General features: G+C 37.0%; 1 protein-coding gene and 1 long non-coding RNA gene across 2 annotated transcripts in view; both read right to left on the bottom strand.

Moving 5' to 3' along the window:
- LOC128508497 (asialoglycoprotein receptor 1-like) overlaps nucleotides 1-22,308 on the bottom strand; it is a 357,167-nt gene that overhangs the window by 162,370 nt on the left and 172,489 nt on the right. The window lies entirely within an intron of this gene.
- Nucleotides 10,505-12,254, bottom strand: LOC128508509 (uncharacterized). The gene is made up of 3 exons (XR_008355921.1): nucleotides 11,890-12,254; nucleotides 11,098-11,209; nucleotides 10,505-10,695 (listed from the first exon to the last, which is right to left on the bottom strand). It is a non-coding gene; the product is annotated as an uncharacterized LOC128508509 (long non-coding RNA).

Below are 22,308 nucleotides of genomic sequence, written 5' to 3'. Positions count from 1 at the left end.
CGCGTAGTAAAATCCACTGTAACCCAACAAACCCCAATCATCACCAGCCGTGCCTTATTCCGTCATGTCATGTGGGCATTATAAGCTTTGTATTGAAAACTTCTAACTAAAAAGTGGCAGCTGGCACGCCTAAAAATAGACGCAGGTTATTTTTTTTATAGTCTAAATAAAAACCCTCCGATTTAATTTCCTATAGTCTAACCAGCGCTCAACCGCACGCATAGTTTTCCCGAGCGCGAGGAATTTTTTTTGTGCTAAATAATGTTTATGCAGTATAAGAATTCCTATTAATCCTGGGTTGTTCTTTTAGTGTCACTATAGTGCTTTACAATGCCAGACAACATTCAAATACAAATGATTCACCCTCCCCAGGTGTGAATCGGCTGTTCTCACCTATACATTTAGAGGAACTGAAATGCACTTCTCCCCACTTTAAAAACCTCTTGAATCTGAGGCTCTTCTGGAGACTTTCAGTGATTTCAATTTGTGTAATTTTAATCTCCTGGATTCTAGATTCTAAAGTTGACATTGTTACCTTTTTTAATCATTGGAATGGAAGAACTTGTTATTTTCCTTATGATAGCATAAATTGCATTGTTTTTAATCAGTCTATACACAATAATATTATTTGGTATTTATTTATTTATTTTTTTTTAAACGGGTATGGGGGCTATCTTGGTTCATTAATCTCCGTGCCTGGTTTAGTATTCAGTGCGCATCTGTTATATTACAACTATCATAACACTCAAATACCTTTTATTGGGGGTTAAGTGACTGATGTGCCTAACATTTTTCAGCTGAGCCTTTGTTTCACTGAATAATCAACCACCGCGACACCCCCCTCTCTCTCTCACACACACACACACACACAGAGCCGACCAAATCATTAGCACGTCCCTCCCCCAAACAGCACAGACATTTACTTACACCTGAACTGAGTTGTTTGAGTAACATGGGTCGAACCCGTTACAAATCATAACAGTCTACTGCATTTCATTCTTATAATAACGCAAAAACACAAGCGGGGCGGAATGACCGACATCAGCTGACGCAGTAGAACGTCCTAACACTGTTTTAATTTTATGGTAATTTATTTCAGTTAATAAATCTACTATAAATTTAAAGAACACAAGAAATAAGATGACAAATCCATACACGCTTTTTTTCTAATTACAAGTGATAGAATCAAAAGGCTCACTGTGTTAACATTTATTGTGCTTAAATTTGATCCTAATAAGATTTGATTTAATTTAAATTCTAGAACAGTGGCAGCTGGAACACCTAAAACAGATGCAGGATTATTTTTTTATAATCTAAATAAAATGCTGTTTTAAACGTGGGCTATTGTTATTTACATGCAATATTTGTTAATTTAATTTAAATGGGGTTTGGTCTCCGGAATGTTGAGCATCAGGATCCTCTTCTTTACTTTCCTACGTAGAATCAGCGCTTAATCGCACGCATTAAGTTTTGTAAATTCGTTTAATGTTTAATAGTAAATAATGACCCCCGTTGCGCTGTACCACCGCTCGGAAAACCTTATGAAATACAAGTTTAGGACAATTATGATGATCTGCCACGGCGTGCGCGTGTGATGGGTGTACGCCCAAATCTACTATAACTACTCCCTCACTCCGTAGGCTCCCTGAATAGGCAGCAAAGGGACGGGAGCCGCCTATTTGTGCCGGCTGGCGATAATTAACGTTAATATGATCTCGGGCTTGCTCCGCATTATAAAAGCAAGGCGCGGAGGTTTGTCTGACGTCTGGGAAGTACGTGATGTAATGGAGAATATGAAAGAAGCATGTCAGTGGGGAGATGTGACGCGGCCCAGGCGCTTTAAACAAGGGCACTAGAATTCCGCCCTTTGATCTCCGCGCTGAGGACAGCGCGAGAAAGAGCTGCGCGAGCTCCCGCGGCACCTTCACTCCCGCACCGTGCCCGCCCTCGCAGCCCCGCTGCCGAAGAGGAAAAGTGTGGTTAGGTTTTTGCGTCAGCGAGAACTCGCGCCGGCCATCGACAGCGGGAGAAGCGCCGTTACGAGGGAGCGTGCAGGAGCGCTGCCTCCGCGTGCTCAGTTCTGCCACTCGCACCAACACTTATCGTCAGCTGTGTGCCCGCATGCCAGTGTGGCACAGCCCCCGGAACTGCACATGCACAACCTTTATCCCATTCTTTCCATTCTCCCTCCTTCAACACTTTCCTTCCCCATTTTGCCTAAATAAATTACCCTTTTCCCGTAAGACCTCGCCTCGTGTCCGTGCTTTATGGTGCCGCCCGTGCAACATGGGTCGAATCCGTTACAGATCATAACAGTCTACTGCATTTCATTCTTATAATAACGCACAAACACAAGCGGGGCTGAATGACCAACATCAGCTGACACAGTAGAACGTCCTGACAATGTTATAATTTTTATGGTCATTTATTTTAGTTAATAAATCTACTATAAATTTAAAGAACACAAGATATAAGACGACACAAAACCCTACACGCGTCTTTTCTAATTACACGTGATAAAATTTAAAGGCTCACTGTGTTAACATTTATTTTGTTTAAATTTGATCCTAATAAGATTTAATTTAATTTAAATTCTACATTTGTATCGTCATTTTAGTTCTGTGATTATAAATTTGTTTAACTACAATGTTTTACTTGATTTTATCCGCTACTACGAGCAGAGAATGAACTAAGGCATGAGGCGTCAGTCTGTAGTTATATAGCGCCACTCAACGGTAAAAGCCAGCAAACGCACAAAGCCAAACGGTACCGCCGAGCGCGGCGACGGTAGGACCTACAGTCCGATTGATTAACCACTGTAGTAATGGTCTCCTCACCGGCCTTCCCAAGTAGACTATTAGACAGCTGCAGCTCATCCAGAACGCTGCTGCCAGAATTCTAACTAGAACCAGAAAATATTAGCACATCACACCAGTCCTCAGGTCCTTACACTGGCTTCCTGTAACATTTAGGATAGATTTTAAAGTAATTTTACTCATTTATAAATCACTCAATGGCCTAGGACCTAAATACATTGCAGATATGCTCACTGAATATAAACCTAACAGACCACTCAGATTGTTAGGATCGAGTCAGTTAGAAATACCAAGGCTTACACAAAACAAGGAGAGTCTGCCTTTAGCCATTATGCTGCCCGCAGTTGGAACCAGCATCCAAAAGAGATCAGATGTGCTAAAACATTAGTCACATTTAAATCGAGACTTAAAAATCTGTTTATCTGTGCATTTATTAAATGAGCACTGTGCTACGTCCGAACTGACTGCAATGTATTTTATATTTACCTAATTTTTTATTATTATTATTATTATTAATATTATTATTATTATTATTATTAAATTTTAACTGTTTCTAAATCAAATTTTAAGTAGTTTTAAAAATGTCATTACGAGCTGTTTTTATTTTTATTTTAAATCAAATTTAAATATTTTTTTAAAGTTTGAGTGCTATTATTTTCTATTTCTTTTTATAACTATCTTCTCTTTTATGTAAAGCACTTTAAATTACTATTGTGTATGAAATGTGCTATACAAATAAACATGCCTTGCCTTGCCTTAATTCATTTAACATTTATCTAGATTTTTTAATGTGTAGTAACCTAGGCCAGCAAGGACTACAGTCCTATCTAGTTATAGTAAAATATATTAATAAAGCAATATACCACAAAAAGCGACTCTGAAGCCAAACTAACACAGATATTTTTATATTCCTTAACTTACCGAGTGCTGAAGCGCCGCTATTCCATAACTGTTAAGTAACTGCGTTTTTATCGAAGTTTCATTAGCTATTAGGACACTGTTGCTAAGCAAAAGTCAGGGCAATGTGCGGCGGTGGGGGCAGATAAATACAGTTATGAACGGGTAGCTAACTACTGTACAGTGAGGCCTAACGTTAGCTAAGCTCGCCTCTGTAATGTCAGGGTGACTCAGTATAATGATAATTGTCTAAAATACCTGTAAGCTAACTAAAACATATTTAGTAAAAAATATATAAATTCTTACCCAGAATAAAGGGTCCACAAAACAGCCATCTTTCCCTCTTTAGAGCAATTTGATAGTGTCAGTCCGGCGGTGGAGGGAGGTGGGGGTTATATAAAATCACATGATTGCATCTCAGAGAAGGTAAATCCTTGGCTCATTTTTGTCTCCAAAGATTTTAAGGAACACAATGTTATCTGTTGTCTCAACAAATACCACTGTAAGAACGTATATTAATTCATTGAACATTTATCTTGTCAGATTTTTTACAGTGCAGGCCAAATCAGTTGCCAAGCCAGTGATCCCAATGGGCCTTCATTCCTAGTTTGCAGATAATTTCCTGCTCAAACAGTTAAGATGAATATTATTTTTTATTATATTTAATATTATTCCTGTTAAACATCTGTCAACCAGTAATCAAGATGATTTTTAATGATGATTGCTTTTCATGCTGTGTTCCAGTCAGATCTTACCAATTTACAAGTTTACACTTGTTTGTTTTTATAAAAAAATGTGTTTTATGGAACTTTTATACACTCACAGTTCAAGCACATGTAAAGCATTCCTGAAAATGAGATTGAATCTGTGTAAGGGTACAGACTTGCACAGTATTCATTACTACACACAGTGTAAGGTACAGGCTTGTACAGAATACATTAAACCTGTACCCAGACGAAAGTTGTCTAGACTTACTGATCGTGTCCAGGACATAAAAGATTGGATGACTGATAACTTTCTTTTACTAAATTCAGATAAGACAAAGATATTACTTATTGGCGCAAAAACCAGTACACAACAGCTCTCACAATTCAGTTTGTGTTTAGAAGGATGTACTGTTACTACCATCTTGACAGTGAAAGACCTGGGCGTAATATTAGACAGTAACTTGTCCTTTAAAAAATCATATCTCCAATATCACAAAAACAGCCTTTTTCCACCTTAGAAATATTGCCAAACTTAGGAGTATCCTATCCGTATCTGATGCAGAAAAGCTAGTTCATGCATTCATGTCCTCCAGACTGGACTATTGTAATGCATTACTAGGTGGTTGTCCTGCATCCTCAATGAACAAGCTACAGTTAGTCCCAAATGCAGCCGCCATTTTTTTATTTAGAAAATATGATCATTTAACCCGCAATAATATCATCCCTGCACTGCTACCTGTTCAGTTTAGAATTAATTACAAAATAGTATTACAGTGGTTACTCACGCGGAATGTCTATGACTGCCATGCACTCTGTCGTGGCCAAATGGCAACAGCCAAAATAAATCAGTCGCAATTCAAAGTAATTTGTGAAATGACCGCCAGGTGGCGCAAAGGGACATTTTGCAAAACGGCTGCAATTAATTTTGTTTAGAAAGACTCTCTGTTTCTATCTGTCTATTGTTATTATTACAAACTACAGCTCAAGGGCTTGTAAAAACATTTTTATTTTTAACGGTAAAAATGTCAATTTTGGAGTCAGTGGTCCGAGCACAACGTAATAATCTTTGTGTGATAAAATGACTTGTGGCATGAATCTACACGAAGGGCTTACGTTTCAAATAATCATTCAATAACATGATAACAATAATCAAAAGTAAAATAATATTGTTCTTTTTGCTGTTTATGTCCACCATTTAATAATTATTTAATTATCAATAATTAAAGCTGCTCACATCGCGCGCACTTTCACCTTAAAAAAATTGCAGTGTTTAATTAGCAAGTATATTTACATTTACATTTAGGCATTTGGCAGACGCTCTTATCCAGAGCGACTTACAAAAAGTGCTTTAATGTTTACATAATTGGATACATACTTACACTGGGTTAACTAGATTAATGACTAAGTGCCATTAGTCCAACACAACTAAGAACAGGGTTTTTTTTTTTTCGGGGGGGGGAGGGGTGAGGTTAGTCCAAGTACTGGAGAAATATGTCGCCTCTCTTTATGATAGATCACAGTAAATTTGCCCGAGTAAAATTTACTCAATTTGAAGAAAATTTTACTCTATGCCAGATAACATTTGGTCTCTCTCTGAAAAGAGTAAAAGTTACTCTTTTGATAGAGTTGTTTTTACAGAGTTAATTTTGCTCAATTTAGAGGTAATATTTTACTCTTTCATTTTACATTTCACTCTATTTAGAGTTTTTTAAAAGTAACTCTTGTACTATTTTACTCAGTTCAGAGGTACATAAAAATTTACTCTGCTACTTCTTAACTCTGTTCAGAAGAACTTCAAATTTACTCTACCACAATTTTCCTCTTCTCCAGAGTTGTTTATCATCGATTATGAGTGGACTCTAATTAATAACTTACTCTTTCCAGAGTTATTCCTCTGAATTACACCATTTACATTTCACCCTCAAAATTAAGAATTTCCTTTTTTTTAGGTATTAAAATAAAACCAACAACAAACTGTATACTCATGTCTCAAAATTTTATTTTTTAAGCTCCTCTCACAAACATTACACTTAATTCACTTGTCATTGAGATTGTGTCATCGTGTTGTAATTGTGACAAATGATAAAATAAAAAGCAGTACTAATATAATGGAGGGGATAAAAAAGAATTATATGAAACAATACGGTACAATAAACAAATGAGAATCACAACCATAAGACATCAGGATGTCAAAAGACTTGTGGTGCAAAATATCCCTGATCTCCAAAACAAAGTGCTTTTGTGGTATGTGCAACTTTGTAAGCATGAATATGTTCATCCAAACATAACGTTTTTAGTGCAGTTGTTATTAAAAGAATTTGCTCATCTTTAACAACAATATTCTGGATTACATGAAATACGGGCATGTCATTTTGAACTCGAACACAAACTGCCAACCTTGAACGATAAGTGTTTCCACAGCACTTGACCCATTTCACATTTAGCACCTTTGTCCACAGAGGCATATCAAGTGTTCCAGCCATCTCAGCACCAGCTTCCATTTCATTCAATGAGACAGTTTTTCCAGGACCAAATTTCATGGCATTTGGATCAAATGTTTGCCAAATGTAAGCCATTTGGCACTGGTGTTTCTTTGCTAATGTTTTCGTTATATTTTTAAAGCTTTTTAGCTGCTTTTTAAAAACACCATGCTTAGATTCATAACGCATACACCAACAATGTATCAGTGGTCCAATTTTCTGCATACAACTGGGGTAATGCACCATTAGATGATGCTTTGGCAACAAGTTCTTATCAGGAAACAAATGCTTAAACAAACTGTGGTGTTCTGCAATCAAATGTTTCAAGTAAATGGTTATGCCAGTGGATATAACTGAAGAAAGCACAATATTGACTATCCTGAGCAATAAAATAAACAAATACCAGTGCAGATCATTGGGATGCACAAGATCTCCAAAAATAATGGGCAGATAACGCAATAAACACCAGCTCTGAGTGGCATTTAAACCCAAGTCATTGGAACCGTCTCTTAATTGTACACCCGGAGGTTTGTTGTTTTGTTCCATAAAACCATAGTTAAAACTCTGAATTCGTCTGTTTACTTCTGCTGATGTGGTATAATTTTCAATCAGGTGCTGAATTAGTAACTTCATCTCAAATTGACCTACCCCCTCTAATATGTCGTGCATAATATCAACTGAAAAATTTTCAGTGGTGTGGAAATATTGCAATGAGTTTAAAAGACAAGACTTTTTTACTCCCATTACATAAGGCAGACTGGGATTGCTCTGTATTCGCTGGCAGTGTTCAGCGTGAAGTTCTTTTGTTCGCAGTGTCATCTTTGGACTATCTTCACTGAACACTGTCTGAAAGTCCTCTTTCTCTAGTAGGCAAAAGCGGCAACAGTACCTAGCAGTAAATGATTCCACAAAACCAAACAAAGAATGAACACCAAGGTTGTCACCTGTAACCTGTACTATGGTTCCATTAACTCTCTGATCAAACAATGGAATCTGAATTCCACTGGTTTCCAGTGTTGCGATATCCTGGACAAGCGGCTCTAAAATTTTATCAAACCCATAGTTTTTGATATCTTGTGCATGAAATAAAGTGGCTAAATGTATATTTAGCAAACTTGAGTTGTATTAAGGGGAAATATTTCTAAGGGTAAAATAGATAGCCCCTAACTTATGTATTCCTCGTTTTGATCCAATGGGGTTTGAGCATTCAAATTCATCAAAAAAAAGCTGGATCTGAACTGTATGTCTCTGTTTTGAGAAGAGTAAATGATTCTTAAAGAATTCTCCATCGTGTATGTCATAAAGACAATTTGGTCTTTGCCGTAAATCTCTTGCCATCATATCTGTAATTTTAGGGTGCTCATAAATGGACTGTAATGTCTCAATAATCGGTACATATACAAATTTATCTTTAACAATTGTTTGGGAAAAAGTTCCAGTTGTTCTGTTATGCCTCGTTGCAAATCTTGTTCCTAGAACATATTCAACAGGATCTATTTTTCTCCATTTGTCTGAAAAGTACCGCATTCTCTTAGTCTCAGTGTTTAATAATGTGAAAGGATTTTGCATTTTTTCAAAACACTGATCAATTTGAGACTCAACGACGCTTTTTATGGGCTCCTCTAAGGACAGGCTGTTTTTCACAGATTCGTGGGTTTCACTATGAATGTCTCCAACCACTTCTTCTAGAGCACCAACAACATAGTTAATAGTTGTCTCTGCAACACCAGCAACTTTAAGTTCAGCTACCACTGTTGCACAACTGTTTACTATATTTGTTTTTAAGAGCGACGAGTCACATGGTGGATTTTGGTTTGATAAAACAGCTACATTAACTAATGAAATGGAGTTGGCGTTGGATATGTTTTTATTAAAATCAAGGTGTGAATGGTCACTTGCACACTTGCTGAGATGCTTTCATAATCCAGAAAAACTATGGTAAACATGTGAACAACCTCTTTGAGCACATTTTAACTTGAGTCTTTTCCCTGGACAAAGGCCATGAACTAACTTAAAGTGCCTTATAAGGGCATTGGCATTAGTATGCTCCTTTTTACAAATAAAACAAATCATCTGCTCACTGGAGGACTCTAGCTCTCAACTCAGCCACCCTGGGATTCACTTTGGTGGTTTCAACATTAACAGTAGTTTGCAAAAAGCTATACACATTGATCAATTCCTGACAGTATGAAGTGCCAAAAACAAAGTGAGCTTTAAAAAGCTCATCAACACACGCCAATGAATTAGCAGCCTTACAGGGTCAAGCATGTTTGTCAATTACAATGAACCAAGAATGCACCCTACTTTTCTTTGGCCCAACAGCAAGTAGATATGGCTGTAGGCTCTCTCCAATGCTACCCAAGTGCCCTTGGATACTGGTACCAGTCTGTAAAAGAATGAAAACACATTAGTGCCAATGTGACTTAACAGTTAAAAGTTAATAAACAGTACAAAGAAAGATACTGTTATGTCTTCCACCAAAGTTTCTATATTACATACTTAGGACATACCAGGACATTCCAACAGATCATTATAATATATGTGCGAGGTAGAAAAGAATAGCACAACAATTTGGAGGACAGGTGATCTTTAAGGGAAATAAGCAAGTCTGAGAAATAAGCAAGTTCACACAATGACAAAAATAATTATGAAATAGGGTCATTTGATCAGCTTAAATCAGTAGTTTTACCTTGATGAACTTCACAAGATGATCACATGCATGTCTAGCTGAGATCTTTCCCGGTCTCTTGCGGCCTTGACTTGAGGGTGGCAAAAGGTGAATCAGGATCAGAATGGAAGACATGTTGCTATCCCAACCTAGAGACACACACACACAAAAAAAAATAAAAAAAATTGGCATATAGGCAGAAGAGTTTAAGCATAACCTAAGTATTTTAGTTAATACTGAACACAGATACAGTATAAGAGCACATTCATAGCTTGTCTTGATAGCTACAGATGTGTGGATGAATTTAGGTGAAACCTCTACAGATACTAAACTGAAATCATGCAGTAAAACTTTACCTACAGCATATCAAAGATGCTTTTGTTATTTAGACTCCCAAATTAAAACAATTTTAAACTCCAAATATGCAGTCCTGTACTAGGCCATTGTGAAAAGATCAGGGTAGAAATGTTAGAGAAACAGGTGAATTTAGACAGTTTACCCCATTGCATGTGATCTTGTGAAAATGTGATCATCTTGTAAAGTTGATCAAGGTAAAACTATTCATGCTTTCATGAATGCATAACTTCCTCTTAAATAATTTAAAGTTTAGATACCTTCTTCAACTTCAGTGGCTTCAGCATTTTGGATGAGTTCTTGGAGCTCGCAAGTCTGTGTGAGGCCACGGCTCTGTGCAATAACTTTTGGTTTTAGGTTGGTAGACCACTTCTCCAACAACTTTGTAGAGGTCGCATCACCAAAAAGAAGTCCAAAATATTGATCAATCTGCCAAATATAATTAAAGTAGGAATTGACTTTGTTTACCTAACACATCTGTGTTACTGCAGAACAACTATAGCACTTTATTCCATATTTGCCTGTTTTTATGTTTTAGGTCTCACATACCAAGCCTGGTATATCCAGGAATCGTGGAAAAAATGATAGAATATTAGTTGACTCTTTAGGGTCGTGCAGTAGTTTCTGGCGATAGCGCAGTGTTAACTTCATCTTTTCCTTTACCACTGACTCATCAGCAGTATGCTTCATTAGGGCTATTGCTTCCTGACACTGTTGGTGTTCAGTCAGAAAGGAGTCTTCTTTGTAGGGATGTCTGTCAGCAGTTGGCCCACCTAAAGTGTTTAGACCAATATGAAAACCACATTTGTAATTACTATTATTTTTTCCAAAACACAATGCATTGATGCCAAAACTAGATGAATGAAGCTAGATTTAAAACATGCATATATCCCAAAATGATATTTAAGTTCGCCCAATGTTGATGGCTATACAAAAAATGCATTTTAAAAGAAATGAGAATATTTTCTGTAGAGATGCTGTGTATCATGAGACCTCATTCACTATATGACTTGACGGAAAGACCAATTTGGAACAAAATTACTTCAAAAACAAGTCACAAATGTTGAAAATAATAAAATAAGCAAGTTGTATATTCATTAAAAAAAAAAAAAAATTAAGTCTAATAAATATTAGTCAAACTACTAAAAGTACTGAATTAACATTAAATCTTGCACCTGTTTGTGGTTCCCGGGCACGCTTCATCCGTCCTTCTGATGCTTCTTTTTGCAGGGTTTTAATCCTCCATGCCAAATATCCACTTCCATCTTCTGCATTGTAGTAATGCTCCTATTACCAGAACAATACACTTAGCAGTTATACATTACCCAATTAAGGCCCCGATCATACCAAACTTTTAGTTCTAAAAACGCCAGGCGCACAGCACTTCCTTTACTTCGGTCAAATTTTGAAAAAAAAAAAAAAAAGGGCAGTGCCGTCTCTGCATCTATACAATTGGACAATGGGAAAAAACGTGAATGACATTGAGAGCTTTTCTGCTTGGAGTTGCTTTTTTTAATTTTTTTTTTTTTTTATTCGGGTGCCGAGAGCACTCCTGCAAAAACGCAAAGCGGACAGAGTGCATAAGCGGCACGCAGAACGCTCAAAACCAACCGGAAATAATTTTAAAAAGGCATGTCTCACTGCAAAAACGTGTTCGGTGTGATCAGGGCCTTACTCTATAAATGCCACATCAATAATAATAAAGATAGTCTTTAGTCTGCAATATACAGAATGTCTCCTCTTCCTGTAAAACAAAAATATTAAGAGGCAATAGCTACTTACATATCCAAGCTTGCTTCTGGGGTCAGCCAAACATGGGAAAAGAGAAATGATTCCCTTTGCATATTCTTCCTTTAAACGTCGAGACGGGCTTGTTCTACACACACAAAACAAAGGAAGCAATTATAATTATACATTTAACCCATGACATCATGAACATCAATTTACAAAATAATGTATAAACTTACCCATGTTCATTTGTCAGATATGCTACTAAGATTTTCACCATGTCACGTCTTCGGGCATCTGATAGACCTTTGGTGCGGGCATATTCATTTAAGACCTTTTCTCCTCCAGGGCTGCTCTTTAGGATATCTTCGATCATCTGGAGGGGGAATGATGCAAAATTGTGCAGGGATTATAAATTAAGAAATGTAGTTCCAAATGTTTTTATTTTTAAAGTCATTTCATATATGTAGAAGTGTAAGATGTGGATGTAGATCTACAGTACAATATGTAAATGTAATTCAGAGGCAAGATTGGTGACCCTTACTTGGGCAAGATGACGTTTGTCAGCTGGATTCTTTTCAGGAGGGCTTCTAATCAACATTGCTGTGTCATCAGACTCTGACAACCCATCAGTATCTCCTAATGAGCTTGAACTTAAAGAATCTTAAATATAAACCATATCAATTGTCTGATTAACTGCTCATGCTACTGTGGTTACACAGCTATTAAGAATTAGTCCAATAGCCAGATTAGACTATGCAAATCAGTGAATATTGCTGTGAATAAACAGAACAGAATAAACATTTTACCATCAATGTTTGCTGTGCTTGGAATGACAATTTATAGGACACCAAGATCTGGTCGTGTCAACAGATATCCAAATGCTTCCTCATCAACCTCTGTCTTCGAGTCATCAAAGACTTTAACATCCATTGTAGGAAGATCAAATTTCTTAGCAACTGAAGGAAAACACACCAATGAAAATTGACAAAGGCCAGCAATGCCAAAGAAACAGTTATTTTTTAACCCCATAATATACAATCAAACACGTAATTTATTGCTATAAAAAAATCATAGGGAAAAGTATTTATGATATTAACAATTTTAAAGTGCATCTCTTACCACATTCCAAAAACGACTGAAATGTAAAAAGATTTGAAGAAAAAATATATTTCTGGCTGTCTTTGAACTTCACTCTGACAACACTATTGGTCTGCATCCTGAAAGACCCAAAAAGACAAATTTAAACAGGGTGATAACACTCAGGGTCAGATAAAGAAAATAACATTCATTAGTGCACTCAAATGTGTTCACAAATGTGTTTTTAATATGCAATAACTGTCTTATTAGTTCTGTTAAAGCAGGGTTCTTAATATTTCTATACTTAGATGGTTATTGTTGGAATTTTTATTTTATTTTATTAAGATCTAATTGAACAGGAAATGAATATCCTATTTATTATTTGATTATTTAGGCTACATCTGGAAAATAGACACACAATTGAAATTAACTTAAAATGATGGATGTCATTTTTAAAATATGAAAATCAGTTGTAATGCAACCTCTTATTTACATGAAATAAAGTTTCTTGGTTTACATTTTAATCTATGTAGTTGAATTGTAGGCTATATTATGAATATTAATAGCAACAACTATCGTCTAAGTAGGAATAATGCAAATCAAAATGGTCTCCAGAAATCCAAATACGGCTAACGTTAATTTAACTCTATACCGAGTCAGGTACATGTGGTGCTCAACTCGAAACGCCTGTTATAAAAGTTTAGTGGATAATTATTCGATATGCTGCTTGTTCATTTTACCTGTGGAAATTATGTTCACGTTTGCAGTCTAACTCAACAATATATGCTAGTTATTTGATTTTAATATAACTTAAACATGAGAAAGCACTCTTTAATCGCTCTTCAATATTCAAAAAAACGTGACGAAATAGTTTGAGCTAAATGTACAGAGGTGAATATCCTAAAAATGAATACTAAGACTTTGAAACTTTACTTACTTTACCATCCAGCTGAAGCACACGTCACGTCAGTGGCGGCCGGCCCATAGGGGGCGCTGGGGCACCGCCCTCCCTGATAAGAGGGGCTAAAAATGTAAAATATACTTTTTACAAATTAAGTTTTTAAATTCGGTTTACCCACCAGTATGTGTCTACATGCGATATGAATAACATATACAACATTTCCCACCTAGTGACATTCATTCACCAGTGAATTTCCACAGACAGACTTGTATCGTTTTTGTCATGGGGCGCTGAGAAAAAGCGCCCCTGAGTGCAGCCAAATAGCCCGTCATGTACTGTTGCTAGGGTAAATTAATAAATATGCGGCCAATCAGGTTCTCAGAATTTTATGGTGTTGGGGCGCTGAAAATTCTGCCCGAAGCCGCAGAAAATACCGCGAGATTTAAGTTTTTTTTTCTTTTGAGGCGCGGCCAATCAGAGAGAGGCGCGGTCAATCAGAGTAATGATGGCGAACTTAACGAGCGAAGAGCAGTTTACACCAAATTCGGTGAGATCCTTATTAATATACCCGTTTTAGACTGTTGCGTTAAATTGCATTTTTAAAACTGTTTTTCTTTGTGTGAACCACTTTGAGATGCAACTTCGCTTGGAAGGTGATTCAGCTGATCATACCCTTTGATGTTGATTATTGTATTTGATACTCTTAAGCATGCATGGCGTATTATACAATGGAAATTTGTTTATTTACTTTATCTGTGAAACTGGTGATTTTGAGGAGGAGATTAAATCATTACTGTTAATTGTAATCATCGTCTGACTGTTGATTTTAATTCTTATATTGGACTAAGCAAAGAAATATTTTGTCACATCAGCCCCACCAGGAAAAATTTTCACCAGCCGCCACTGCGTCACGTTCTCTTCTTAACCCAAAGCAGCAGCAGCGGTCGATGGCCGTGACTAACAGTAATGGTGAAACTTTAGGAGGAGAACAGTGAATTTGGATTTGACACCCCGAAAATTCTGGATTCGGACGACAAAAAAAATTACAGACAAACCTTGTAAATGCTAAAAATACCTTCTCAAAATTACTATGCGAATTGGGGTAGTAATGCACATTAAAATCGCCAAAATTTGCCACGCCTCCTTTTATGTCCATGATGGATCACTGGGCTACTTCGCAGCGGTACCTACCTGAACCAGTCTAAATAGTCCCAATATAAATACTTATTATGTCCCCAATGATCCACGACAAGCCAAAAACACGGTTTGGAAAATGGATTCATCGTGTACTAGCTTGCATAATTTCTGTACATTTTGAACACAGACGTACAAATCGCAGCTTTAACTCTATACCGAGTCAAGTACATGTGGTGCACAACTCGAGGCTATCACACTATTTTTGTGGACTAAATATTAATAGGCTACTAGCCTACTGACTAATGTCAATTAACATTAGAAATGTAAAGCTATATTAGCTATTTGCTTTAAAGATAATTTAGTCTAACTTAGTTCTAACCTGGCCTTGTGCGTAGTCTAACACGACAAAGTGGTCTATGCAAAAAAAGAAAAACCATCCGACCAGTTAAATATTATGAAAATAAATACAAAGACTTTTCAAACTTCACTTACATTACCATTCAGCAGAAGCGCACATTCTATTCTCAAGCCAAAGCACAACTCAGCAATATATGACAGTAATGGCGGATAAACTAAACTTTTGGAGGAGAGTTATGGGAGGAGTCACAACAGTTACTCTGGGATTTTGCTCCCACTCTATGGACCAATTTTACTCTGTATACTCAAAATAGAGCAAAAACTACTCTTTTTGAGGAAAAAAAAATTAACTCTGGAAAAACTACTCTGCCATTTTTCCTGTGATGATAGATAGGTGCTCGTGTCGGCTCATTTTGGGAGCATTTTGATCAAAGGGGAGTTAGAAGGGGAAAAGTAAAAGTGTGTACAAACAACATAGCACAATGCATGTGTGTGAATGGCCGAAATGTGGTTGTAAATAAATATTTTAGTGAATGTAAAATGTTCACATGAACCCGCGGCGCGCGTGCGCTCTTTCCCTTTGCCGAGTTTTGATCTAAAGTCAGATGAACGTGCGCGCCGATATGAGAGATTTATAAGAGATTTCTCTTTCCCAGAAATACAACAAACACACATTTATACGTGTTAAATAAGCGCTGTCTTTGCGGTGCTGTGCGAAACGCGATGTGATCCGCCTTATCTCAGTCTTAATATACAAATATGTTTCAGCTGTGTAGTGAACCGCGTGCGCACAACCTCTCGCAGGCGAGCCTTTCTCTGAATACGCCGTTTTAACGGGGGTGGGGATAAGAAACACCGCACCAGCAGAAGTAGACTAATGATTATGAATGCGTCGGGGAAAACAACAAGGAAACTGACTGGCCATTTTAATAATTCATTGATAAGTTGATGTCATTTCGTTTCGGCTGTGAGTGGATGCGCTACCGCGGTGAAGTTGGTTTGACGTTGGACGTTGGATATTCGAGCTCCGGCGACCAGATTTGTAGCGGCGATTCGCTAACAGAGTCCGGCGAAAGCACGTCGCCTACTGCGCGAGTTAGGGACCGTCTGCAAATTACTGTCCGACTAAAATACGGATAATAATAATATTATAAACATTGATATTTAAAACAAATAAACGAATTATTGATTCAAAATCTAATCTAAAATGTGTGTCCACTTGTCCTGCAGAAGGCACAACCTTTTTTTGTCAATATTATGACTTTTCATTTTGATTAACAATTAATATTTAATAATTATGCATTTTACTTCAATACCTTCCAGGTCATGTGACCTATTGACTCAAAATTTATTCCAAAATGTGTGTCCACCTGTCCTGCAAAGGGCACAACCTTTTTTCTGTCAATATTATCACTTTTAATTTTTTATTAATAATTAATATTCAATAATTCTGCATTTTACTTCAATACCGTTCAGGTCATAAGACCTATTGCCTCAAAATCTATTCTATAAGAGGTGTCCACCTGTCCTGCAGAGGGCACAACCTTTTTTTGTCAATATTATCACTTTAAATTTTTATTAATAATTAATATTTAATAATTATGGATTTTACTTCAATACCTTCCAGGTCATGTGACCTATTGACTCAAAATCCATTCTTAAATGTGTGTCCACCTGTCCTGCAGAGGGCACAACCTTTTTTCTGTCAATATTATCACTTTGCACATTTATTAATAATTAATATTTAATAATTATGCATTTTACTTCAATACCTTCCAGGTCATGTGACCTATTGACTCAAAATCTATTCCAAAATGTGTGTCCACCTGTCCTGCAAAGGGCACAACCTTTTTTTTGTCGATATTTTCACTTTTTATTTTTATTAATAATTAATATTTAATAATTCTGCATTTTACTTCAATACCTTCCAGGTCATGTAACCTATTGCCTCAAAATCTATTCTATAAGAGGTGTCCACCTGTCCTGCAAAGGGCACAAACTTTTTTTGTCAATATTATCACTTTAAATTTTTATTAATAATTAATATTTAATAATTCTGCATTTTACTTCAATACCTTCCAGGTCATGTGACCTATTGACTCAAAATCCATTCTAAAATGTGTGTCCACCTGTCCTGCAGAGGGCACAACCTTTTTTCTGTCAATATTATCACTTTGCATATTTATTAATAATTAATATTTAATAATTATGCATTTTACTTCAATATCTTCCAAGTCATGTGACCTATTGCCTCAAAATCTATTCTATAAGAGGTGTCCACCTGTCCTGCAGAGGGCACAAACTTTTTTTGTCAATATTATCACTTTTCATATTGAGTAATAATTAATATTTAATAATTATGCATTTTACTTCAATACCTTCCAGGTCATGTGACCTATTGACTCAAAATCCATTCTAAAATGTGTGTCCACCTGTCCTGCAAAAAGGCACAACCTTTTTTTGTCAATATTATCACTTTAAATTTGTATTAATAATTAATATTTAATAATTATGCATTTTACTTCAATATCTTCCAAGTCATGTGACCTATTGACTCAAAATCCATTCTAAAATGTGTGTCCACCTGTCCTGCAGAGGGCACAACATTTTTCTGTCAATATTATCACTTTGCATATTTATTAATAATTAATATTTAATAATTCTGCATTTTACGTCAATACCTTCCAGGTCATGTGACCTGTTGACTCAAAATCTATTCCAAAATGTGTGTCCACCTGTCCTGCAAAGGGCACAACCTTTTTTTTGTCGATATTTTCACTTTTTATTTTTATTAATAATTAATATTTAATAATTCTGCATTTTACTTCAATACCTTCCAGGTCATGTAACCTATTGCCTCAAAATCTATTCTATAAGAGGTGTCCACCTGTCCTGCAGAGGGCACAAACTTTTTTTGTCAATATTATCACTTTAAATTTTTATTAATAATTAATATTTAATAATTCTGCATTTTACTTCAATACCTTCCAGGTCATGTGACCTATTGACTCAAAATCCATTCTAAAATGTGTGTCCACCTGTCCTGCAGAGGGCACAACCTTTTTTCTGTCAATATTATCACTTTGCATATTTATTAATAATTAATATTTAATAATTATGCATTTTACTTCAATATCTTCCAAGTCATGTGACCTATTGCCTCAAAATCTATTCTATAAGAGGTGTCCACCTGTCCTGCAGAGGGCACAAACTTTTTTTGTCAATATTATCACTTTTCATATTGAGTAATAATTAATATTTAATAATTATGCATTTTACTTCAATACCTTCCAGGTCATGTGACCTATTGACTCAAAATCCATTCTAAAATGTGTGTCCACCTGTCCTGCAAAAGGCACAACCTTTTTTTGTCAATATTATCACTTTAAATTTGTATTAATAATTAATATTTAATAATTATGCATTTTACTTCAATATCTTCCAAGTCATGTGACCTATTGACTCAAAATCTATTCCAAAATGTGTGTCCACCTGTCCTGCAAAGGGCACAACCTTTTTTCTGTCAATATTTTCACTTTTAATTTTTATTAATAATTAATATTTAATAATTATGCATTTTACTTCAATACCTTCCAGGTCATGTGACCTATTGACTCAAAATCCATTCTAAAATGTGTGTCCACCTGTCCTGCAGGGGGCACAAACTTTTTTCGTCAATATTATCACTTTAAATTTTTATTAATAATTAATATTTAATAATTATGCATTTTACTTCAATACCGTTCAGGTCATAAGACCTATTGACTCAAAATCTATTCCAAAATGTGTGTCCACCTGTCCTGCAAAGGGCACAACCTTTTTTCTGTCAATATTTTCACTTTTCATTTTTATTAATAATTAATATTTAATAATTATGCATTTTACTTCAATACCTTCCAGGTCTTTTTGCAGTAGCAGTAGCAGTGATTAACCTTTTCATAGTGATGTGCCCACTCTTTAGGCTATAGCAAATGACATGTAGTCAAGCAGTACTTGCACAACTTCTTCAGTAGCAACCAGGGCTGGTTCATCTGTACGGTATAATGGAACTTGCAGGCATACAAAACTGAAGTACTGATCAGATGGTCGGTAGATCAAGCCACACCTCCACCAAGTTGCCATTGTTGAGCCCTTGAGCTAGGCCCTTAACCCTATCTGCTCCAGGGGTGCCATATCATAGCTGACCCTGCTCTCTGGTATGTGAAGAATTTTTTTTGTGCGCAGTAATGTACAGTATGTGACAAATAAAGGCCTAACTTAAGTTAGGGTGTCTCAATGTAATACCCATGTACAGATTATTGGGGCCCAAGCACTATGACATCAGCCCTATTACAGTACATTACAGTGTGTAAAGGGCCATCTTGTTCTTCTAAAGATTGTTATTAGGAACCAAGCATATGAACATCAGCCCTACAGTTTGTCGTCTTAGTGTGTGAAGGGCCCCTTTTTTTTCTTATAGGAATTTTTTTTTTATTAGGGCCCAAGCACTATATGTCGTCTGTATGTCGTCATAGTGTGTGAAGGAGTCTTATGTTCTTCTGTTGTCGTTGTTGGTCTTTTGGCTGCTCCCGGCAAGGGGTCGCCACAGCGGAATACCCTGTCCGCACTACAACTTGGCACAGGTTTTACTAGGATTATTATTTTTTAAGAGTCCAAACACTATGATATAACCCCTATTACATCATAGTGTATGAAGTTGTTTTTCTAAGGATTTTTTCCAGCCTCCAGGTCTTTTTGCTTTTCTAGCACGCCCTGAAAGTCATTAGTAACAGGTTAGAAACTGCTGCCATTAGGATGCAACTCCCAGGGCCCTTACACAAGATTTTGCTGCATAGCTTACGCACACTTGCATGTATACATGGAAAACCCCAAAACTTGATTCCAAAAATGTTGCGACACTGTACAAACTATTAATAAAAACAGAATGCAATGAAGTGGAAGTTTTAAATTTAAATATTTATTCCATAATAGAATATAGATAACATTTCAAATGTTGAAAGTGAGACATTTTTAAATGTCATGCCAAATATTGGCTCATTTTGGATTTTATGAGAGCTACATATTCCAAAAGTTGTGACAGGTAGCAATAAGATGCCGGAAAAGTAAAATGTACATATAAGAATCAGCTGGAGGACCAATTTGCAACTTATTAGGTCAATTGGAAACATGATTGGGTATAAAAAGAACCTCTTAGAGTGGCCGTGTCTCTCAGAAGACAAGATGGGGGGGGATCACCAATTCCCTCAATGCTGCAGCGACTTTCTGTGTGACATTATATTGAGTGACATCACATTTAGTGACATTATTGTGTAATGCTTTTCTTCAGCATCCAGAGCTTTTTGAAGGTCTTGACATAAAATCCCCCCCATTCTAAAATCATGTCATTATGTTATTGGTATGTCTCCTTTAAATGCATGTGCCCACTGTGTCCAATGTATTTTTGCGCAAGATGATTGGACCTGCTCATTATTACTTGCAACTGTATTTCAACCTTAGTTATTAATAAATATAAGAATAAGTGACTTAGTGCAACCAGAGGGGGGGGGGGGGGTGCAACCCAGTGTCTTCTTGTGCCAGTCCCAAGTCCGGAATGTAGAGGGTGGTGAACTTTGCAAAGAGGATGGAAATGGCAGTAGTAAATACCGGAAAATAGGGTGACATACAGTATAAGAGTGAAGGTAAAGAGGACAAAGGCAGAGCAGAGGACAAAGTGGTGGAAGCTGAGAAAGGAAGAATGTTGTGTAGTCTTTAGGGAGGAGTTGAGACAGGCTATGGGTGGTCAGGAGGTGCTTTTAGTTGACTGGACAACTACAGCCAATGTTAGGGAGACAGGTAGGAGGGTACTTGGTGTATCATCAAGTAAGGGAAAAGTGGACAAGGAGACTTGGTGGTGGAATGAGGAAGTCCAGGAGTGTATACAGGGAAAGAGGCTAGCTAAGAAAAAGTGTGACACTGAGAGGACTGAAGAGAGTAGACAGGAGTACAGAGAGATGCAGCGTTGGGTGAAGGTAGAGGTGGCAAAGGCCAAACAAAGAGCATATAAGTACTTGTATGCTAGATTGGATAGTAAGGAGGGTGAGGTGGATCTGTACAGGTTGGCAAGGCAGAGAGATAGAGATGGAAAGGATGTGCAGCAGGTTAGAGTGATTAAAGATAAAGATGGAAATGTACTGACAGATGCCAGGAGGGTGATGGGAAGATGGAAGGATTACTTTGAGGAGTTGAGGAATGAGGAAAACGAAAGAGAACAAAGAGTAGAAGAGGTGACTGTTGTGGAACAGGAAGTAGCAAATATTAGTAAAAGTGAGGTAAGAAGGGCATTGAAGAGGATGAAGAGTGGAAAGGCTGTTGGTCCAGATGACATACCTGTGGAGGTATGGAAGTGCTTAGGAGAGGTGGCAGTAGAGTTTCTGACAAGTTTGTTTAACAAGATCTTGGAGAGTGAGAGGATTTCAGAGGAATGGAGGAGAAGTGTATTGGTGCTGATTTTTAAGAACAAGGGAGATGTGCAAAGCTGTGGCAATTATAGAGGTATAAAGCTAATGAGCCAGACAATGAAGCTGTGGGAAAGAGTAGTGAAAGCTAGGTTAAGGGCAGAGGTGTTGTTTTGAGGATGCTGGTGGAGAAGTACAGAGAAGGTAATGAAGAGTTGCATTGTGTCTTTGTAGATTTAGAGAAAGCGTACGACAGGGTGCCGAGAGAGGAGCTGTGGTGTTGTATGAGGAAGTCTGGAGTGGCAGAGAAGTATGAGCAAGACATTTACATTACATTTACATTTAGGCATTTGGCAGACGCTCTTATCCAGAGCGACTTACATTTTTATCTCATTACACATCTGAGCAGTTGAGGGTTAAGGGCCTTGCTCAAGGGCCCAACAGTGGCAACTTGGTGGTTGTGGGGTTTGAACCTGGGATCTTCCGAACCGTAGTCCAATGCCTTAACCACTGAGGTACGGAATACATGTGTGTGAATGAGAGGAATCCAAGAGAAACGGTGAGGCTACAGGGAGCAGAGCTGAAGATGTTGAGGTTCTCTTTGGGAGTGACAAGGATGGATAGGATCAAGAATGAGTTCATCAGAGGGACAACCCATGTTAGATGTTTTGGAGATGAAGTCAGAGAGGGCAGATTGAGGTGGTTTGGACATGTTCAGAGGAGAGATTGTGAATATATCTGTAGAAGGA

Source organism: Clarias gariepinus, chromosome 20 (assembly GCF_024256425.1).
Source record: "Clarias gariepinus isolate MV-2021 ecotype Netherlands chromosome 20, CGAR_prim_01v2, whole genome shotgun sequence".
Classification (NCBI taxonomy): Eukaryota; Metazoa; Chordata; class Actinopteri; order Siluriformes; family Clariidae; genus Clarias; species Clarias gariepinus.
The sequence above is the reverse complement of the archived record's forward strand: the minus strand, read 5'-3'. Positions and strand labels throughout refer to the sequence as shown.